The 23,646-nt window shown below is 32.3% G+C and overlaps 1 long non-coding RNA gene across 6 annotated transcripts; it reads right to left on the reverse strand.

Moving 5' to 3' along the window:
* Positions 1 to 436: 436 nt before the first annotated feature.
* LOC129926250 (uncharacterized) lies at positions 437 to 23,440 on the reverse strand. 6 transcript variants are annotated; one of them, XR_008777878.1, is made up of 12 exons: positions 23,363 to 23,440; positions 23,015 to 23,115; positions 22,817 to 22,911; positions 22,510 to 22,651; positions 22,321 to 22,415; positions 21,916 to 22,096; positions 20,248 to 20,376; positions 18,942 to 19,117; positions 4,880 to 4,918; positions 3,670 to 3,946; positions 2,468 to 2,667; positions 437 to 2,339 (listed from the first exon to the last, which is right to left on the reverse strand). It is a non-coding gene; the product is annotated as an uncharacterized LOC129926250 (long non-coding RNA). The 6 variants fall into 6 exon arrangements; XR_008777881.1 differs by lacking the exon at positions 23,015 to 23,115; XR_008777877.1 differs by having other exon boundaries at positions 22,817 to 23,115.
* Positions 23,441 to 23,646: the final 206 nt, after the last annotated feature.

Below are 23,646 nucleotides of genomic sequence, written 5' to 3' on the forward strand. Positions count from 1 at the left end.
GAACCCATTTGAGCTGGGTGGACTGAAAGGTGCCTAATTGTTTTTCTTTATATTAGGACTATTATAAAAAAAAATGGTCTTCAAACCCTAGACCTATGTTTGGCAGCCAAGCACTTTACCACTTAGCCACCACACCTCCAAGTGAATTCTATAGAAACTTTTAACTGTTTGCTCATCTTTCATTCTACAACTAAAGCAAGGTAATTATGTATTGTTAGGGACAATGCTGTCTGGAATGAGAGAATATGTTAGCCTGGCGGGGCCTAAGGTCATGTCTAGCCTGGGATAACAAGAAGTTACAGTTGCCAGATTGTAACACTATTGGGTGGGTTGTATCTGTGCACCTCTGTGACCAAGGGGTTTGAGTCATCTAAGCAACCAGACAACTAAACTAAACTAAACTAGCGAACTAAAAGAAATCTAGAAACATAAAGAAGAAATTCAAAAATGAGACTTTAATTTCAATGACTAAGGCAGCAGTTACAATCTAGTACATAAACACTAGAAGTGGCCATCATGACAGCACTGGGCAGGGCTTGGCCATATTTTTAAAACAAACTTTAGAAAAAAAAAACTGCTAGTTATTTTGACAGTTGTTCAAATATAAAACAGATTTACACATAGTAAAATTTTAAAAAATAAAATAAAAATTCTGAAACTTACAGGCAGTCCCAGGTACAGAATAATTAAAACTGACACAGAGACCACTGGTCAACAGTACAGGAAACAGCATAGGCTCTATTTTAAGTACTCCACCCTAACCCATATAATAGGCAGAAATACAAGTATACAGCTTAGCACTAGCCTACAGAAGTAAAATTTAAAATACATAAAAGTAGCTTTGGGAGCGCCAGTTCACAATTATAAAAATTTACCTGTTAATAAAGTCTAGGTCTAATGTTTGTTTTGTTGGTTTTACATGTGTTCCATCAGAAAGAGAGATAACATCTTAGCCGTAACCTCCAACAGGACACTGAGTGTTAACACCAGAGACAATGGAGATGACAAAGTGGATACCCCATGATCACCAATAGATAATACAAAGTGAATTAGTATTTGAAAATTTTAAACACACTAAGGGGATAAACTCATTGCTTTAGTGAAGACTGACAATACCAAGTAGTAAATATTATTATACTCTTTATTTATAGCAAAATATGTAGGTCCTAGCTGGGGAATACTGCATACTTCTCACTAATCTTCGGACTTGAAGATAAGCCTTATTATTATTATTTATGAAAAATTTCTCCTCTAAGATATCAGACAAAAACTCAAAACTGTATTCATGGTAACAGCAAAACATTTATATTATAACAGCATAGAATATGTTAACAGTTTTATTTTAAATATAATAATATAACAATATTATAATAGAGCTAAATAATGTCAAGTCGCTATTTATACTGTAAAAAAGCTAGAACAAATTGTGCAGGGATGTGACACAAAAAATTATATGATAGCACACTAAAGCAGGGGAGATAACAAATTGAATTAAAAGCATAATCTAGCAAGGCTTTGGCATTGTGACTGTACAGAGTATTGAATGTTAACTGAAGACACGTATAGTTGTTACAACATTTTCCGGTGGAAGTGACGTTCTGCTTTAGAATTCATGAATAATTAAAGATATACAAGTTTGCTTAATACTGGTACAATAATAATAAGGATAATATACCAAAGCACCTTCCTCCTTCAAAATACAAAAACATGTAACTGAAACAACAAGAAGATTGAGGGGAAAAAAAGGAATATTTAAAAAAAAAATGAACAAATGACTGGACTGATTGTCAAGATATACCTAAATATAGAACAAGATTTATACAAGTCAATTATGGTGATTCCACCTAAATAGTTCTCACAAAGTACATCACTTGAGTACTTGTACCTGTTCATTGTTCTATCCATTGTATCTGTTAGGTTTTCTGACCTTGCGACCACTTCCGGTAATGTAACCATGTTGTGAGGTTGGGTTACAGGGTTCAGGATGTAAAACTGTGGGTGTAGAAGTATTTGTCGCCACTCTAGTAGGTGAGCATGGTTACTCAACCTGAGGTTAGGAGCATTCTTCATTGTTTCCTACTGAGTCCCATATTGCAGCTTGGTCACTAAAATTGTCTTGAGAAGGTCTGGTTTTGAAGTAGCATTAGGGAAATGTTAATTTCTTTCAGACGCAGTAGGAATGTAAAAACATCAATGCCAATTAGCAATCAAAAGATAATGACATATTCCCTTAGAGCACAAGGAAGTCTCTAAATGATGGTAGAAAAGGAAAATCTCTAATAGATCCGGTGTGTCTGTGTCTTTGCCTCTAGGAATTGTTTTACTTCTCAAGATGTTCACTGTCAATACAAGAGAACAAAACTTGATAAAAACATTTTTATAGTCAGTGAAACACAAAACTTGGCAAAGCTTTACTCAGGGGTTTAGTATAAAGAAAATATAAAGAGATATACACAGCATTGCTTACCATTGTATTCCATACATCTCTTGACCCATTTTTTGGTTTACATTTCATCTTCATGTTGGTCTACATCTTCATCATGTTGGTCTACATCTTCATCATGTTGGTCTACATCTTCATCATGCTGGTCTACCTCTTCATGTTGGTCTACATCTTCATCATGTTGGTCTACATCTTCATGTTGTCTACCTTTTCATCATGTTGGTCTAAATAAGAATTTAAAAATTAATAAGAAAAACTTTTGCCTTGAAAAGGAAAAAAAAAATTCTTTTGTTGCTTTTCTTTTCATGTTAAACAAAACTATTATGATGATGCAGGTTTCACTTTATGTTTTAACTTAGTATTTTATGAATAAACTTTTAAGAAAAAAAAAATACACCCAAGACATCTAATACAGCAGCAAAGAATAACAAACAAATAAAGTTTTAAAAATTTTAAGGTTAATTAAGTCATTTAAGTCTAAGGAACTTATTGGAGATTTTCAATTATGCCAGAAAACAATAAATAACTAGCTATGTAGTGTATCTGGTGTACAGAATACAGAAAGCTTTAATATTTAGAGTGAAAATTATGCTATTAAGTTTGTGCATTTCTAGCAAAATGAAATCACAACTAAGTTCTTTTTCTTGCAGTACAAACTCATTGGTTTTGTTGAGTTGGCAACAGCAGTCTTTCCTTCAAAATCTCCAGGTTTATTCTTTTTTTTTATATATATATTTTTATTTCACTTTATATTAATTCAGCAAATCTCTTTATTGTTTGCTTTTCTTTTTCTATCCTTATCTATTGTATTTCTTTTAGAATGTACTTAAAAATCAAAAAGTAAGCTAAGAGCAAATTACTAAGTTTAAAATTCCCACCAGATAAGATCCAAACAAATGAAAATTTAGTTTGATTATGATTACCCGGAGGATTACCACTATAGCAACAACAATATAGATACAAACAGGAACAACATTCACACACAAAACATACAAAGACACAGTCATACACAACCACTGGTTAATAAACTAAACCTCTTTGTGATGTGACTAATGACCATGAAACACACTGACAGAAAATGGAGTAAAAGAGTTATAAAATCTTTCTGTTCTAGCCTTAATGAAGAGGAAGCGACCACTTTATCCAGATCTGATGTAACTGGTTTAGTGGCTGCAGATTGTCCTCAAGAATGCATAAATGAGATCAGATGTTTCAACATTACTTACATGTACATTGCACTTGATATTCTTGTCGAATGTTTGACATGTTTTGAATGTTTCTTGAGAGCTGAAGAGAATCTACTTCCTTGACCAAATGTTCAGCAGAATAAATGTCATCAGGCAAGATATGAGCATCAAGATGACCATACACAGTCCAGTGCACATATCACATGACCAGGCAGCCATCCTTTCTTATGAGAAGACAAAGTCTTAGTGTAGTGACCTCTCTTGCTTAAATTTTTTCTTGTAACTTGGTGCACAAAATAATTGAGAACTGAAATGACTTCAACAAAAAATTATGAAAATCTAGGAGAGAAAAAAATTCTAATTAGAGGAAAAGTGACAATTATAATACACATTTTGTTAATGTTTTATTTCTTTGATTTTATGCACATCTGCACAATTTAGGCCATGTCGTGCCTGCAGTCCCTTAAAGACTACTCTCTCTCTCTACATAACAGGGGCTAAATTCTATACAGTTAAATCATTAAAATCAAGGTCTATTCACAGTTAAAATAGTAAGGGTAGTAAAAATTTAATAATTTGGTAAAAATCTAATGTAAATAGTACATGAATAAGATGATAATTCCCCTCTCCCTTTTCGAGTTAGTTGTTAGTAACACCAGGTTAGTAGCAACAAAATCATGTAGAAATAGACATGGCTTTATTTAATTTAGTCTGACTGTTGTTGACTTGTAGCACCAAACTGCTGGTAGGCAACTAAACTGTTGAAGGCATAATATATCTTAGCTAATAAGAACTTGAACAACTTCCTTGTGAACAAAACTAAATATAACATTTATAATACTTGTGATCACATGAAATAAATGTAGTAGACTTAAGTAATAAAATTTCTTACAATCTAACTCACTACAATAACACAACCTTTCAGTCTTACATTCTGGAGTCGTCTCCCCTAACTAAGACCCAGTGACGACAATGCCACTTTTGCATCATTCACATTCAATCGCTTACCTCTTACCACAGTCACCATAAAAACACACACACTCCATAACACTTCTGCTTGTCCAACATTCTTTCACTGAATCAAGCCCCAAGCATCCTACTTGTCCATATGTTAGACTTTGCAATGACCATGTTTTTAATCATACTAGTTACATTTAGCAGACACTCTGGCACATATTGGAAATAATAGTGCAAATATTATGACTAATCAAGCTTTAAAAAACTCTAAATTAGATTCTTATTTCTGTACCTTGATATCTGTCAACAAAAACAACTGATACATTTGAACCTAAGGAAGAACAAAAAGAATCTGAAATATAAAGTTGTGTAACAAAAACTTGAAAGAGTTCAAGGTAACAAAACTTAATATATAGATATAAATTGCAGATATAGGCGAGAACCTAAAAAATTGGAATTTTATTTTGTAGCTTGATATCTGTTAACAAAAAATTAAACTTCAGTAAAAAGAAGTGTGATTAAACATTTCAAATATATAAATTCATATGTTGCTAATGAAACTAAAAAAAAAAAAAGTGGTTCTGGGAGTAATAAGCAGGACTACACATTTGTAAAAACACTGCAGATTATATATAATATATAATAACCATAATCATATATATTTATTTATAATGGTAATCAAAACTAACATAATATAATATAATATATATATATATAGAGAGAGTTGAATGAATACTTGATGTGCCCCAACAGTTAATAGGACACTTGAGGTGCCACATAAGTTAAAAGGACAAGCAGTTGTTAGGACACTTGTGGTGCCCCAACAACTGATAGGACAAACATGAGGTGAACAACAGTTGGTATGATGGATGAGGTGCCCAACAATTGATAGGAAACTTAGAGTGCCCCAACAATAAGACCATTGAGTTGTTAGGATGAATGAGATGCCCCATGATAGGATACTTTAGGTACCCCAACAGTTAATAGGAGACTTGTGGTTATCTAACAGTTGGTAGGAAAAAGAGGTGCCTTACCAACTGATAGGATACTTGAAGTGCCCTACCAAACAATAGGACAAGAGGTGCCCTACAAATTGATAGGACACTAGAGGTGCTCTACCAATTGTTAGGATACTTAAGGTGCCCTACCAATTGATAGGATATTGAGGTGCCCCATCAGTTATAAGGACATTTGAGGTGCCTAAAAAGTGTTGAAACACTTGTGGTGCCCCAACACCTGATTGGACAAACTTGAGGTGGACAACAGTTGGTATGATCGATGAGGTGCCTAACAATTGATAGGACACTTGGGAGTGCCCAAACAATTGATAGAACACTTGGAGTGCCCAAAAATAAGATTATTGAAGTGCCGAACAGTTGTTAGGATAAATGAGATGCCCCAACAAATGATAGGACATTTGAAGTGCTTCAACAATAGATACGATACCTAAGGTGCCTCAACAGTTAAAAGGATATTTGAGGTGCCCAAACAGTTGTTAGGACACTTGTGGTGCCCCAATAGCTGACAGGACACACTTGAGGTGCCCAGCAGTTGGTATGAGGGATGAAGTATTCCAACAATTGATGACCATATAGGTGCCCAACAGTTGGAAGGTATTGATATTTTTTGTTTTTGGCACATCAGCACAATTAAGGCTATGTCATGCCCATAATCTCTCAAGGGTTATTCCCCCTTCATAGCTCAAGAGCTAAGTTTTATACAGTTGGGTCATTAAAAACAAGATTCATTCACAGCTCAGATGGTGAAAATAGTAAACATTTACATAAATTAATAAAAATCTATTTTTAATATTATATATTCACAATTGCTTTGCCCTATCACAAATCAAACACTCGTAGACAGTTAAAGGATGAAAAAGGTGCCCCAAAAATCGACCAGACACTTCAGGTGCACCAACAATTAATTAGTAAATAGTATATTGAAGTTGGACAGTGTAAATTTTGACACAGGCAGACAATATTTTTATGCCAATGTATATTATATATCTCATCAAGTAATAGTCAGTAATTTTGTGCAGTACAAGTATATATATTGCATTGAAGTTGAACTGTAATTGTAAATTTTGACACAGGCAGACAATAAATTTGTGTATATTATATATCTCATTAGTAAATAGTATGTAAGCACTCGTAGACAGTTGAAGGATGAAAAAGGTGCCCCAAAAATCGACCAGACACTTCAGGTGCACCAACAATTAATAAGTAAATAGTATATTGAAGTTGGACAGTGTAAATTTTGACACAGGCAGACAATATTTTTATGCCAATGTATATCTCATCAAGTAATAGTCAGTAATTTTGTGCAGTACAAGTATATATATTGCATTGAAGTTGATTTGTAATTGTAAATTTTGACACCATAGACAGTAAATTTGTGTATATTTTATATCTCATTAGTAAATAGTATGTAAACACTCGTAGACAGTTGAAGGATGAAAAAGGTGCCCCAAAAATCGACCAGACACTTCAGGTGCACCAACAATTAATTAGTAAATAGTATATTGAAGTTGGACAGTGTAAATTTTGACACAGGCAGACAATATTTTTATGCCAATGTATATTATATATCTCATCAAGTAATAGTCAGTAATTTTGTGCAGTACAAGTATATATATTGCATTGAAGTTGAACTGTAATTGTAAATTTTGACACAGGCAGACAATAAATTTGTGTATATTATATATCTCATTAGTAAATAGTATGTAAACACTCGTAGACAGTTGAAGGATGAAAAAGGTGCCCCAAAAATCGACCAGACACTTCAGGTGCAAAAACAATTAATTAGTAAATAGTATATTGAAGTTGGACAGTGTAAATTTTGACACAGGCAGACAATATTTTTATGCCAATGTATATTATATATCTCATCAAGTAATAGTCAGTAATTTTGTGCAGTACAAGTATATATATTGCATTGAAGTTGATTTGTAATTGTAAATTTTGACACCATAGACAGTAAATTTGTGTATATTTTATATCTCATTAGTAAATAGTATGTAAACACTCGTAGACAGTTGAAGGATGAAAAAGGTGCCCCAAAAATCGACCAGACACTTCAGGTGCACCAACAATTAATTAGTAAATAGTATATTGAAGTTGGACGGTGTAAATTTTGACACAGGCAGACAATATTTTTATGCCAATGTATATTATATATCTCATCAAGTAATAGTCAGTAATTTTGTGCAGTACAAGTATATATATTGCATTGAAGTTGATTTGTAATTGTAAATTTTGACACAGGCAGACAGTAAATTTGTGTATATTTTATATCTCATTAGTAAATAGTATGTAAACACTCGTAGACAGTTGAAGGATGAAAAAGGTGCCCCAAAAATTGACCAGACACTTCAGGTGCACCAACAATTAATTAGTAAATAGTATATTGAAGTTGGACAGTGTAAATTTTGACACAGGCAGACAATATTTTTATGCCAATGTATATTATATATCTCATCAAGTAATAGTCAGTAATTTTGTGCAGTACAAGTATATATATTGCATTGAAGTTGATTTGTAATTGTAAATTTTGACACCATAGACAGTAAATTTGTGTATATTTTATATCTCATTAGTAAATAGTATGTAAACACTCGTAGACAGTTGAAGGATGAAAAAGGTGCCCCAAAAATCGACCAGACACTTCAGGTGCACCAACAATTAATTGGTAAATAGTATATTGAAGTTGGACAGTGTAAATTTTGACACAGGCAGACAATATTTTTATGCCAATGTATATTATATATCTCATCAAGTAATAGTCAGTAATTTTGTGCAGTACAAGTATATATATTGCATTGAAGTTGATTTGTAATTGTAAATTTTGACACAGGCAGACAGTAAATTTGTGTATATTATATATCTCATTAGTAAATAGTATGTAAACACTCGTAGACAGTTGAAGGATGAAAAAGGTGCCCCAAAAATCGACCAGACACTTCAGGTGCACCAACAATTAATTAGTAAATAGTATATTGAAGTTGGACAGTGTAAATTTTGACACAGGCAGACAATATTTTTATGCCAATGTATATTATATATCTCATCAAGTAATAGTCAGTAATTTTGTGCAGTACAAGTATATATATTGCATTGAAGTTGATTTGTAATTGTAAATTTGTGTATATTATATATCTCATTAGTAAATAGTATGTAAACACTCGTAGACAGTTGAAGGATGAAAAAGGTGCCCCAAAAATCGACCAGACACTTCAGGTGCACCAACAATTAATTAGTAAATAGTATATTGAAGTTGGACAGTGTAAATTTTGACACAGGCAGACAATATTTTTATGCCAATGTATATTATATATATATCTCATCAAGTAATAGTCAGTAATTTTGTGCAGTACAAGTATATATATTGAATTGAAGTTGAACTGTAATTGTAAATTTTGACACAGGCAGACAGTAAATTTGTGTATATTATATATCTCATTAGTAAATAGTATGTAAACACTCGTAGACAGTTAAAGGATGAAAAAGGTGCCTCAAAAATTGACCAGACACTTCAGGTGCACCAACAATTAATTAGTAAATAGTATATTGAAGTTGGACAGTGTACATTTTGACACAGGCAGACAATATTTTTATGCCAATGTATATTATATATCTCATCAAGTAATAGTCAGTAATTTTGTGCAGTACAAATATATATATTGCATTGAAGTTGAACTGTAATTGTAAATTTTGACACAGGCAGACATTACATTTGTGTATATTATATATCTCATCAAATAATAGTAATTTTGTGCAGTACAAGTATATAAAATTGTATTGAAGTTGGACAGTAATTGTAAATTTGGACACAGGCAGTAATTTTGTGCTGATGTATATTATACATCTTAAGTAATAGTCAGTAATTTTGTGCAGTAAAAGTATATATATTTATATATACATTCTATTGAAGTTGGACAGTGAAAAGATTAAGAAGCACTCTTCAAAGTGATGAGCTATATCAGTGCTAGTATTCAATGACATTACAGGAAGATAATCAGTATTGAAATATATTACTGATAATTTTGATTTTCATTTTTAATTTTTATGTTCTATATTTAGAAAGCTGTTGACAGTATTGTTCTTGTCAAAATTTGGTATCACTGATATTGTGTCCTTGTTAAATTTTGTCTTTTTTCAATGTGTAAAAAAAATATATATATATGATCAGAACATAAGGTTTTAGAGGTCGCAGATTTAACACTAGTAGATTTTTGTGTTTAGACTATTGTTTATTTTAATGTTTACATTGTATTAATATTGTGCACAATTTCTTGGGGTCTTTAAGTCATTTTTATTTATATTTGTAAGTATATGTAGTATTTCTTGAAAATTTTCTGTCTTTTTTTCCTGCTGTACTTGTTTGTTTTTATATATTGACCAAATCTTGCTTTTGGAACAGGATGTGCTTTAGGGTAAGAGAGTGAGGTCAATATGTTGCTCGAATCCTCCTCAATTTAATCAAAGTTTTCAGTGCACTGAGTCATCATCATATCATCATTTATATAATTGTAACATTTTGGTATAAACTTTGTTACATTTTTTTTTTACATTATAATATTTTATTAATTTTGTTTTCTCTTTCTATATGACCAAATAATATATTGTAAAAACATAATAATTGATTATGACATTGATTATTAGATTGTTGACAATTTAGTGTGTTATGTTAATCACAATAGTATTGGCTTGATAATATTGTAAGTGATTGTAAACTATAAAAGATATTAGATATCATTATTATCTATAAAAAAGTATAGAATGCCATTGTACTTTTGATAAGTATTAATAGATACATGGATGGATATACTGAACTAAAGAAAGTTGCTGAATCGTTTGGTCTTAAAGATGAAGAAAAGAAAGATGTTTTGACATAAATGGAAAGGAAAGAAAATCAAGTTGATATTGAAAGAGTTGGCGAGAGCACAAAGAGAAGAAAGAAATGCAACTAGATGCTGAAATAAATTAAAAGGAAGCAAAACCAGACAAAGAATCAGAAATAAAAAAAAAAAAAAACTGAAAAATAAAAGCTGCAATTCAAAACAAGGGAGACAAAACAGAAACTACCAAGCGTGAACATATAGAGAATATTTACAAAGCACAAAGAGAAGAGTGAAATGCAACTAGATGCTGAAAGAAATTAAAAGGATGCAAAACCAGACAAAGAATCAGAAATTAAAAAAAAAAAACAACTGAAAAATAAAAGCTGCAATTCAAAACAAGGGAGACAAAAAAAACCTCCAAGCGTGAACATAAAGAGAATATTTATAGGCAAAAAATGAGGGACCTTATGAAACTGATGAAATAAATAGTTATTTTCAGACTATCTGTAAAACTTGCAATTACAATGAAGATACTTGTTCTAATATATTCATCTGTAAACTAAGTGGCAAGACTTTGAGTGTTATTAACTCATTAATAGAAGAACAAAGAAAGAAATGCATCCTGTTAAAAGCAATATTATTGGAATCTAGATCACCAAAGAGAAATTTATTATCAACATCAAAGACAAGAATCTAATTCTCCAAACTATAATGTACCAAGAAATAAATAGATAAGGAATCGGAAATCAGAATAGGTAACAAAGTAATAATGTTAATATAAATGAAGTTCAAGCAACAGTGTATAATATTGAACTAGAACTATAATTTCTTCCAACGTATGTTAATGGTGTACTAGTGAAATATACCACAGTCATTACAAATGATAAACGTGTTACACAAGATACTATGACAGGTATAACTAAGAACATATGACAGGCTTAACTAAGATAATATGGCATGTAAAACTAAGAAAAAATGACAGGTAAAACTATGAAAATATGACAGGTAAAACTAGAACTTATGACAGGTAAAACTAAAAAAATATGACAGGTAAAACTAAGGAAAAAAATGACAGGAAAAACTAAGAAAATTAGACAAGTAAAACTAAGAAAATATGAAAGGCATAACAAAGAAAATATGACATGTTAAACTAAGAAAATATGACAGGTAAAACTAAGAAAATATGACAGGTAAATATAAGACGAATTTCTTTATTAAGCACTCAAAGAATGATTTCACTGGGAATTGCAAATATATTTTGATCACCACATTAAATGCAGAGGTCAAAGACCAGCTAATTATCACACATTTGTTGTTATATTTATTGTTACAAACGTTCAATGGAATATAAATGAAGACGTCTAACACAGTTATACATCCGTATGAATTTCTTTTTTAAGCACTCAAAGAATGATTTCACTGGGAATTGCAAACACATTTTGATCACCACATTAAGTGCAGAGGTCAAAGACCTGCTAATTAATACACATTTGTTGTTATATTTATTGTTACAAACGTTCAGTCGGAATATAAATGAAGACGTCTAACACAGTTATACATCCGTATGAATTTCTTTTTAGGCACTCAAAGAATGATTTCACTGGAAATTGCAATCATTTTGATCACCACATTAAGTGCAGAGGTCAAAGACCTGCTAATTATCACACATTTGTTGTTATATTTATTGTTACAAACGTTCAATTGGAATATAAATGAAGACGTCTAACACAGTTATACATCCGTATGAATTTCTTTTCTAAGCACTCAAAGACAAAGAATGATTTCACTGGGAATTGCAAATACATTTTGATCACCACATTAAGTGCAGAGGTCAAAGACCTGCTAATTAGCACACATTTGTACACAAATGTTTGTAGATATCCTCATTACAATTCAATAAAGTTGTTACAAAACCTCACTGGTTACATCACTTCACAGTGTCTCAATGGATAGGGTAGAGATGAGCGTGATACAAACGACAATCCCAACTGTTCCTGCACAATCATCATATATCTGATGGCTTATATTTTCATCCTTTTTTTTTAACTCTTGTTTTGCAAACGTGCATCAGTTGAATAGTTGGAGCCCAATAAAAAGTTTCAGGCTTGCTTTTTTCACTGACTCCTGTTTTGAGCTTGTTGACCTACAGCTTCATTTTGATGAACTGACTGTAACAATATTTTTGATGACGTCGTGTTCAAGCTATTGAAGGTGGTCTACAAGCATCCGGTTTGAGGGCTGAATCAGCCTCACAAACTTCGCACTCAACTAATGTCGAGTGAGTTGAATCAGCGTCAAAGCTTGCACTCAACTAATTATGTCCCAACTATTATTCAACTGAGCCGAAATAACCGGTTATTTTACAAACTCATTCTTCTTTGTTGTTTTTTTGAATGCCTTTTAACATTCCAAGTTATGATGATGCTTTGTCCAAGGCATTGTAGCACGTGAAAAAATGCAAAACAAGAAAAAGGATGTGCACTGTTGGGTTGTCTACAAATGCACAGACATAACCAACAATTTCGTCTTGGATCAACAATTCAATTGATGACAATATTACTACATCTAGTCCTCAGCTAAAAATCCTCAATTTTTCAAAAATGAATACAATATCCTTTCCTATAAGTACGAAGATGGTCATGGAGACCGATCTTCTTTGAAAAAAAATCCTCAACTACATCCTTTAAACATGAAGATGGCTAAAGAGCCCAGTCTTCACTTTTAAAATTCCTCCATTAATCATTCCTATGAACACAAAGATGGCTAAGGAGTCCAGTCTTCGCTTTTAAAATTCCTCCATTAATCATTCCTATGAACACGAAGATGGCTAAGGAGTCCAGTCTTCGCTTTTAAAAGTCCTCCATTAATCCTTCCTATAAACACGAAGATGGCTAAAGAGTCCAGTCTTCGCTTTTGAAAAGTCCTAAGCTAAACATAGTAATGTCATCAATTAAATGTGTTTTCTCCGCAACTATTTAGTTGGTCTGCAAGTGCAAATGTTGATTAGTGTGCGCTGCATCACGAGCGGCGATATTTCCTTTGATGGACACGTTCATATGTTTCTTGAGTGTGACTTAATATAAATGAAGACGTCTAACACAGTTATACATCCGTATGAATTTCCTTTTCTAAGCACTCAAAGAATGATTTCACTGGGAATTGCAAATACATTTTGATCACCACATTAAGTGCAGAGGTCAAAGACCTGCTAATTAGCACACATTTGTACACAAATGTTTGTAGATATCCTCATTACAATTCAATAAAGTTGTTACAAAATTTCACTGGTTACATCACTTCACAGTGTCTCAATGGATAGGGTAGAGATGAGCGTGATACAAACGACAATCCCAACTGTTCCTGCACAATCATCATATATCTGATGGCTTATATTTTCATCCTTTTTTTTTAACTCTTGTTTTGCAAACGTGCATCAGTTGAATAGTTGGAGCCCAATAAAAAGTTTCAGGCTTGCTTTTTTCACTGACTCCTGTTTTGAGCTTGTTGACCTACAGCTTCATTTTGATGAACTGACTGTAACAATATTTTTGATGACGTCGTGTTCAAGCTATTGAAGGTGGTCTACAAGCATCCGGTTTGAGGGCTGAATCAGCCTCACAAACTTCGCACTCAACTAATGTCGAGTGAGTTGAATCAGCGTCAAAGCTTGCACTCAACTAATTATGTCCCAACTATTATTCAACTGAGCCGAAATAACCGGTTATTTTACAAACTCATTCTTCTTTGTTGTTTTTTTGAATGCCTTTTAACATTCCAAGTTATGATGATGCTTTGTCCAAGGCATTGTAGCACGTGAAAAAATGCAAAACAAGAAAAAGGATGTGCACTGTTGGGTTGTCTACAAATGCACAGACATAACCAACAATTTCGTCTTGGATCAACAATTCAATTGATGACAATATTACTACATCTAGTCCTCAGCTAAAAATCCTCAATTTTTCAAAAATGAATACAATATCCTTTCCTATAAGTACGAAGATGGTCATGGAGACCGATCTTCTTTGAAAAAAAATCCTCAACTACATCCTTTAAACATGAAGATGGCTAAAGAGCCCAGTCTTCACTTTTAAAATTCCTCCATTAATCATTCCTATGAACACAAAGATGGCTAAGGAGTCCAGTCTTCGCTTTTAAAATTCCTCCATTAATCATTCCTATGAACACGAAGATGGCTAAGGAGTCCAGTCTTCGCTTTTAAAAGTCCTCCATTAATCCTTCCTATAAACACGAAGATGGCTAAAGAGTCCAGTCTTCGCTTTTGAAAAGTCCTAAGCTAAACATAGTAATGTCATCAATTAAATGTGTTTTCTCCGCAACTATTTAGTTGGTCTGCAAGTGCAAATGTTGATTAGTGTGCGCTGCATCACGAGCGGCGATATTTCCTTTGATGGACACGTTCATATGTTTCTTGAGTGTGACTTAATATAAATGAAGACGTCTAACACAGTTATACATCCGTATGAATTTCCTTTTCTAAGCACTCAAAGAATGATTTCACTGGGAATTGCAAATACATTTTGATCACCACATTAAGTGCAGAGGTCAAAGACCTGCTAATTAGCACACATTTGTACACAAATGTTTGTAGATATCCTCATTACAATTCAATAAAGTTGTTACAAAACCTCACTGGTTACATCACTTCACAGTGTCTCAATGGATAGGGTAGAGATGAGCGTGATACAAACGACAATCCCAACTGTTCCTGCACAATCATCATATATCTGATGGCTTATATTTTCATCCTTTTTTTTTAACTCTTGTTTTGCAAACGTGCATCAGTTGAATAGTTGGAGCCCAATAAAAAGTTTCAGGCTTGCTTTTTTCACTGACTCCTGTTTTGAGCTTGTTGACCTACAGCTTCATTTTGATGAACTGACTGTAACAATATTTTTGATGACGTCGTGTTCAAGCTATTGAAGGTGGTCTACAAGCATCCGGTTTGAGGGCTGAATCAGCCTCACAAACTTCGCACTCAACTAATGTCGAGTGAGTTGAATCAGCGTCAAAGCTTGCACTCAACTAATTATGTCCCAACTATTATTCAACTGAGCCGAAATAACCGGTTATTTTACAAACTCATTCTTCTTTGTTGTTTTTTTGAATGCCTTTTAACATTCCAAGTTATGATGATGCTTTGTCCAAGGCATTGTAGCACGTGAAAAAATGCAAAACAAGAAAAAGGATGTGCACTGTTGGGTTGTCTACAAATGCACAGACATAACCAACAATTTCGTCTTGGATCAACAATTCAATTGATGACAATATTACTACATCTAGTCCTCAGCTAAAAATCCTCAATTTTTCAAAAATGAATACAATATCCTTTCCTATAAGTACGAAGATGGTCATGGAGACCGATCTTCTTTGAAAAAAAATCCTCAACTACATCCTTTAAACATGAAGATGGCTAAAGAGCCCAGTCTTCACTTTTAAAATTCCTCCATTAATCATTCCTATGAACACAAAGATGGCTAAGGAGTCCAGTCTTCGCTTTTAAAATTCCTCCATTAATCATTCCTATGAACACGAAGATGGCTAAGGAGTCCAGTCTTCGCTTTTAAAAGTCCTCCATTAATCCTTCCTATAAACACGAAGATGGCTAAAGAGTCCAGTCTTCGCTTTTGAAAAGTCCTAAGCTAAACATAGTAATGTCATCAATTAAATGTGTTTTCTCCGCAACTATTTAGTTGGTCTGCAAGTGCAAATGTTGATTAGTGTGCGCTGCATCACGAGCGGCGATATTTCCTTTGATGGACACGTTCATATGTTTCTTGAGTGTGACTTAATATAAATGAAGACGTCTAACACAGTTATACATCCGTATGAATTTCCTTTTCTAAGCACTCAAAGAATGATTTCACTGGGAATTGCAAATACATTTTGATCACCACATTAAGTGCAGAGGTCAAAGACCTGCTAATTAGCACACATTTGTACACAAATGTTTGTAGATATCCTCATTACAATTCAATAAAGTTGTTACAAAACCTCACTGGTTACATCACTTCACAGTGTCTCAATGGATAGGGTAGAGATGAGCGTGATACAAACGACAATCCCAACTGTTCCTGCACAATCATCATATATCTGATGGCTTATATTTTCATCCTTTTTTTTTAACTCTTGTTTTGCAAACGTGCATCAGTTGAATAGTTGGAGCCCAATAAAAAGTTTCAGGCTTGCTTTTTTCACTGACTCCTGTTTTGAGCTTGTTGACCTACAGCTTCATTTTGATGAACTGACTGTAACAATATTTTTGATGACGTCGTGTTCAAGCTATTGAAGGTGGTCTACAAGCATCCGGTTTGAGGGCTGAATCAGCCTCACAAACTTCGCACTCAACTAATGTCGAGTGAGTTGAATCAGCGTCAAAGCTTGCACTCAACTAATTATGTCCCAACTATTATTCAACTGAGCCGAAATAACCGGTTATTTTACAAACTCATTCTTCTTTGTTGTTTTTTTGAATGCCTTTTAACATTCCAAGTTATGATGATGCTTTGTCCAAGGCATTGTAGCACGTGAAAAAATGCAAAACAAGAAAAAGGATGTGCACTGTTGGGTTGTCTACAAATGCACAGACATAACCAACAATTTCGTCTTGGATCAACAATTCAATTGATGACAATATTACTACATCTAGTCCTCAGCTAAAAATCCTCAATTTTTCAAAAATGAATACAATATCCTTTCCTATAAGTACGAAGATGGTCATGGAGACCGATCTTCTTTGAAAAAAAATCCTCAACTACATCCTTTAAACATGAAGATGGCTAAAGAGCCCAGTCTTCACTTTTAAAATTCCTCCATTAATCATTCCTATGAACACAAAGATGGCTAAGGAGTCCAGTCTTCGCTTTTAAAATTCCTCCATTAATCATTCCTATGAACACGAAGATGGCTAAGGAGTCCAGTCTTCGCTTTTAAAAGTCCTCCATTAATCCTTCCTATAAACACGAAGATGGCTAAAGAGTCCAGTCTTCGCTTTTGAAAAGTCCTAAGCTAAACATAGTAATGTCATCAATTAAATGTGTTTTCTCCGCAACTATTTAGTTGGTCTGCAAGTGCAAATGTTGATTAGTGTGCGCTGCATCACGAGCGGCGATATTTCCTTTGATGGACACGTTCATATGTTCCTTGAGTGTGACTTAATTATTGATTTTTACAAACGTTCAATCGGAATATAAATGAAGACGTCTAACACAGTTATACATCCGTATGAATTTCTTTTTTAAGCACTCAAAGAATGATTTCACTGAATTGCAAATACATCTAGATCACCAGATTAAGTGTAGAGTCTCAATGAATGAGAGATGAGTGTGATACAAATGACAATCCCAAATGTTCCTGCACAATTATATACATGTAATGGATTAAATCTTTTTTTTTTACATTTGTTTTGCGAATGTGCATCAGTTGAATATCTGGAGCCAAATAAATAGATGCATCATGAGCGGCAACATTTCCTTTGGTGGAAACGTTCATACTGATTGTTCATTGAATGGGTTAGGGTTAGGATTTTTTGCATGCAATTGTATCACATGGAATAGTAGATTTTTGTTTTCACATTAACTCCCAACATGAAAATATAATGCACATTTTTCCACACCTTAGAAATGAAACATTTTAAGAGTATTCAAGTCAACTTAATATGTCATTATATTGCACATAATCACAAGAAACCATAAATGTTTTTTTTCACACTATCACACACTGAAGAATTGAAACAGTTTATTTAGTTAAAGATCTACATGAAGTCAAGTCAACTTGTTTATGCAATAGTACATATCACTGTGAATTGGAGATCCTTTTTTTTTGTCCAATTAAGTACTGGGGTGTTAAGACCATGCACATTAACACATAGTTGCTACAATAGTAACTTTAATCATCCCAATCTCCAGTAACTTGAATCATCCCAATCTCCAAGTGGCAAAGTGTTTGAATTCCATATTTAGAATACATTACTATTGAATTAATCCAAATGACAAAGAATCCAATTCCATTATTTGTTGAAATATATTTACATTTATACAGTTGGAATTATTTCAGAGCAATGCAGTTTTTCTGAAAAATTTAATAGGAACATCCACATATTTTAACTGACTGAAATTAAAATGGTATATCACTAAGTTTAACAAATGAAAATTCAGTTTACTTTCATAACTAGACACTACTAAAACAAATACAATACAGATTTCTTTAACTAGACAGGTGAACTTACAAGTTGTGTGTGAAGTGTTTGTGAAGTAATTACTGACATCATAATATACAAAACAAATACAGGAACCATGCATACATATACAACTAATGCAGGATATTTAAAGTATCATGCACATACTACAACTAATGCAGGATATTTAAATTATCATGCACATACAACATAAAACTAATGCAGGATATTTAAAGTAACATACACAAACAACATACAACTAATGCAGGATCATCACTTTACAAAAAAATAAATGCTGTGAAGTATAAGAATATTTCTTACCTTATTCTTAATATGGCTCCATTTGAAGAAATGGCAGACGAACTTAAGATAAAACATGTTGATCATTTGTAGATGGGTAGAATCTTTTCACAGTGAGAGAGACGTTTAATGTTCCTTCTGTAGCCTTGAAATGTTCATCCTTTTTCCTTGACCTCATGTTTAATTGACCATTTAGTCTATAAGTGAGATAAGAAAAATGCACTGTTTAACAAATACATCACATTTAAATGCATAACCTTTAAATGCAATATTGATAAAATTTCTTTTCATTCAAGAAGAGCTTTTTCTGTCTCAGACCTAATGTTTAAAAAGAATGTGTTTTTTAGTGATGGTCATTTTGTTTTCAAATAATAGTCATACTATCTCACTGTGTGATGGAAAAATAGAAAAATAGAAAAGGTTTATGAGACTTCATGGTATTTTAATGTCAATTTTTTTATGTATCTCTCTTTGATAGGAGGTATAGTGGCTGAGCGGTAACACACTTAGCTTATAAAGTTGAAGTCCCAGGTTTGAATCCTGATATTTTAAATTTTGGGACCTTTGGGTACGTCAAGATTCTAACCAACTCTAATGGGTACCTGACATTAGTTGGGGAAAGTTAAGGCGGTTGGTTGTTGAGCTGGCCACATGACACCCTGGTTAACTGTGGGCCACAAAACATGACCTTTACATCATCCTTCCTATAGATCGCAAGGTCTGAAAGGGGAACATTTTTTTAAATAAGAAAATCACATTCAACTTTTCATTTGGCTATATACATAAATGTGCCACGAAGAATGAAGCAAATTGCTTATTTTAAATTTTTAGGAAGTAATGCAGTCTAATGTGAGTTCATTAATTTGTGTTTTTAACCCAACAGCTCCATCTTTTAGGTTTTGAAATGCTATCCAATTAAACAAAAGGAGGTAACTAATTTTTTTTAAAAATAATAATTAAATAAATAAATAAATAAGTAAATAATACAAACAAAATAAATAAATTACATAAATAGAAAAATATAGCTAGTTTTAAAATACTTCAAATATCAAAAGTATAAGTACACATTTTAAAAATATCTAATTTCACAAGTAGGCCTTATAAGCTACCCTATCTAGACTTTTATTTAAAATATTTTTAGAAAAAAGACTATACAGATCTGGCTTAAGTTTTGTGTTTCGGTTCTAAACTAGCTCTTATTGTCTGAAAGTTTAAGAAACTATTGCTAGGGTCCTAAAAAAATACATCAGAATTAGGCTCCTATTGTAAAAACAATGCATCTTAAAGCAAAAGCTCTTGGGTTATAGTGTAAAAAAATATTTATTACCTTGATATGTAGATCACTAGATAAACTTTATGACAATAAAGTTGACAGTGGGGAATCAAGGCATCAGTGAAGAATCAGTGCACAATGATTGAGCCACTAACCTCCAGATCAGTAGCATGTAGAGTCTGTCTTTAAAAAAAAAAAAACTTGAATGTTGAAGCAAATTTACAAATTGAAAGAAAAATGTCAATCTAAAAAAAAAAAAAAAGGAAACAGTAATAGCCCTTGCCCAAGTGTATTAATATATATATATACTAGATATATTTTACCAGCGACCCGCGGGTCTTTAATTGCTTATTACTGTCGATATAGTGTTTTTAAAACATTTAAACGAAATAATAATGTAATAAATAAAGCGAATGTGTAAATGTAAAAATAGTATGAATGAAGCCATCAAATCAAAATAGCTAATCTACTTAAATCCATTTTTTCAAATTAAAACATTTGCTTGTAGGCCTACATATATTTGATTAAAATTTGAAATGAATAGACTTAACTTTGTATGTTCATGTGTTAAAGTATAAAGTAGATCTTGAGGTAGACAAAGATCTAGATCTAGACTAATCTAGAGTTAAAAATTGGCTTTTATAGAGTTCATTCTGTGCTGCGCATGCGTGAACTTTTTTCATGAATGAATATAGGCCTATCTCAACACGGCTACGCAGCTTTAGCGAACAGCGAACGAATGTATTAAAAAAATTTAAATGTTACTTTGATTAAAATATGAAATGAATGGACTATAATTAGTATGTTCATGTGTTAAAGCATAAAACTATCTTTGCAAAAAAAAGTTTTATCATCTTAGAGTTCAATAAGAGTTTTAGACCTAGGCATAGACTATAACGAACTAATGTAAAAATGATTTTGTAACACAAATTTGAAGGTTAATTTTATTAAATAATGAAATAAATAAACTATATTTTGTATTTTCATGTGTCAAAAAAAAAAAAATAAGTGCAAAGTTTAGTTCTAAAAATTAGATCTAGATCTAAATCCTTTCGATCTTTTCTCATGTCAACATTGTAAACATCGCCTAGATCCATAAAATACTATAGCTGTAATAGAGCTGGTCTTTTTTTTTTTTGATGGTCTTAAGTTTGTTTTAGGGCCACAATACATACACTACGGTCTAAGTTGGTACCCAAGGAACATTTCTGCCAAGTTTTATCAAGTTTTTATTTCTATACTGGAACATACATACATACAAACGCCAAACATTCTGCTTTATATAATATATATATATATATATATTAATAAAATATCAACCTTACAAATCAGAAGGTAAGTTATTATAAAAATGTATGCACCATTCAAACAGTAAATGTGAAGCAGCTCTTGTGTGGTTGCAACTACACCACCTTATTAAAAGTTCACATTTTGGTCCTAATTTGTTAACTTTAGAAGAAAACATGTAGCTTATAAACCTAAAACTAGAGCAATGTTTGAAAATTTGCTGGCCAAACAACCCATGGTTAACCAATGGCCATAGAAACAGTTGAGCTTGACACTATCTGACCCATGATCACTTGGTCTGAAACGAGTACTCTAAAACTAGTACTCTAAAACTAACATTTTATGTTTTTATAACAGATTTTTATATGCTTTTAAAATTATTTTTTTTTTACTTTGCTTTAAGATATTTGACTGGTACACTAGAATTCAACTCACCTATTGTTCTTAGAGAATTAACTAAGTAACCTTGGACACAAACTTGATCTCCTTGGCCTGACATATCCAGACTCATGACAGTAAAGTGGGTCACTACCAATGCAAGAAAGGTGTACACACTGTTTGGCAGAATGACTTGGCAATGAAGACTTGTGTATCATAGGTGTGCACTGCTGATACCCTGAAAACAGTTTGTGATTACATAATCTTATTTGATTGACCTAAATGTGGTAAATTAATAAATACCTTTTAATATTATATTAGTTATGATGATGCATTGTCCAAGGCTAAGTAATGCATCAAATAACAAAGATAGTTATCTAACAAAATAAATACCTATAGCTTTTAATATTTTCTTCTTTTGTAAAATTTGTTTGGTGAATGAAAATAAAACTTTGTACTCACTGTGTAGCCATCTTCATAGTCTTGAGAAATGAACCAGACAGACCATTAGACATTTGTTGATATGCAGTTCAGGGTTATGCTAACCAAATCTAAGGCTTGACCAAAACACAGAAAATAGTTCAGAATAATGTTTAAAAAATTTGAATAAATTGTTTCAGAATTAACTGTTGAAGAAAAAAAATGTCTTACTTTGGCTTTGAAAGCTTTAATTCATACAAATGCCAAAGAGAAAACTGTAATCATCTGATAGCAGATTACCAAGAAATAGTAGTTGCTTGGATAGGATGACAAATTGGTACTGTTGGCAACAGAATGTTTGCTTGTTAAGATTCTGAAATATGGAAACATCATATACTGAATTAGAATCTCTCTTAAAATACACTATCTCATGATATTAAAATAACATTGTTATATAATAATAGTAAAATAATTAATTTAATTTCCATTATCTTTTTTGTAAAATGTGATTTGAATGAAATTAAAACTTTGTACTCACAGTGTAGCCATCTTCATAGTGTTAAGAGATGAACCAGACAAACCATCAAACATTTGTTGATATGTAGTACAGGAATATGCTAAGCAAATCTGAAGCTTGACCAAAAACACAGAAAAATGTATAACAAGTTATTTTTAACATGCAATGATAAATTATTTTAGAATTAGCAGTTAAAGAAAAGAAAAAATTAAGTCTTACTTTGGCTTTGAAAGCTTTAATTCATAAAAATGCCAAAGAGATAACTGTCATCTGATAGCAGATTACCAAGGAATATTTGTTGCTTGGATGACAAATTGGTACTGTTGGCAGCAGAGAATGTGCACTTGTTAAGCTGATTAAATTAGGAAACTTGAACTACAATATCTCTTAAATACACTATCTCATGATATTTAAAATAACATTGTTTCTATGAAAACAATAGTTAAGCCTATAAGTATTGCATGGTTTGACTATGTTAAATAAGATATGAAGGAAAAATACTTGCCCTATAATTAGACTTCCCATGATGTTTACTTCTAGTTTCAATTTCTTCATTCATATATTTACCTGACCTGTCTGTTTACAGCTTTGGCTTTTATCTTCCAGGCTAGTAGTTGATTAGTAATCAATACTCAACATCTTGAACTGATTAAAAAAACAACAACAAGGTAAATAAATAATTGTATAATTACACATTAAGATGCAATTATTATCATTTGAATTCAACCAGATATCAAGTAGCTGAGCATTTAAACAAATAAATGGCATCTAATAAAAAATTGCTATTCAAAAGTCTTAGTGAAGATACTGGGATTTTGACTAAGCTTCATAATGAGATAATCCCCAATTGG

The sequence above is a fragment of the Biomphalaria glabrata genome, chromosome 5 (genome assembly GCF_947242115.1).
Source record: "Biomphalaria glabrata chromosome 5, xgBioGlab47.1, whole genome shotgun sequence".
Taxonomy (NCBI): domain Eukaryota; kingdom Metazoa; phylum Mollusca; class Gastropoda; family Planorbidae; genus Biomphalaria; species Biomphalaria glabrata.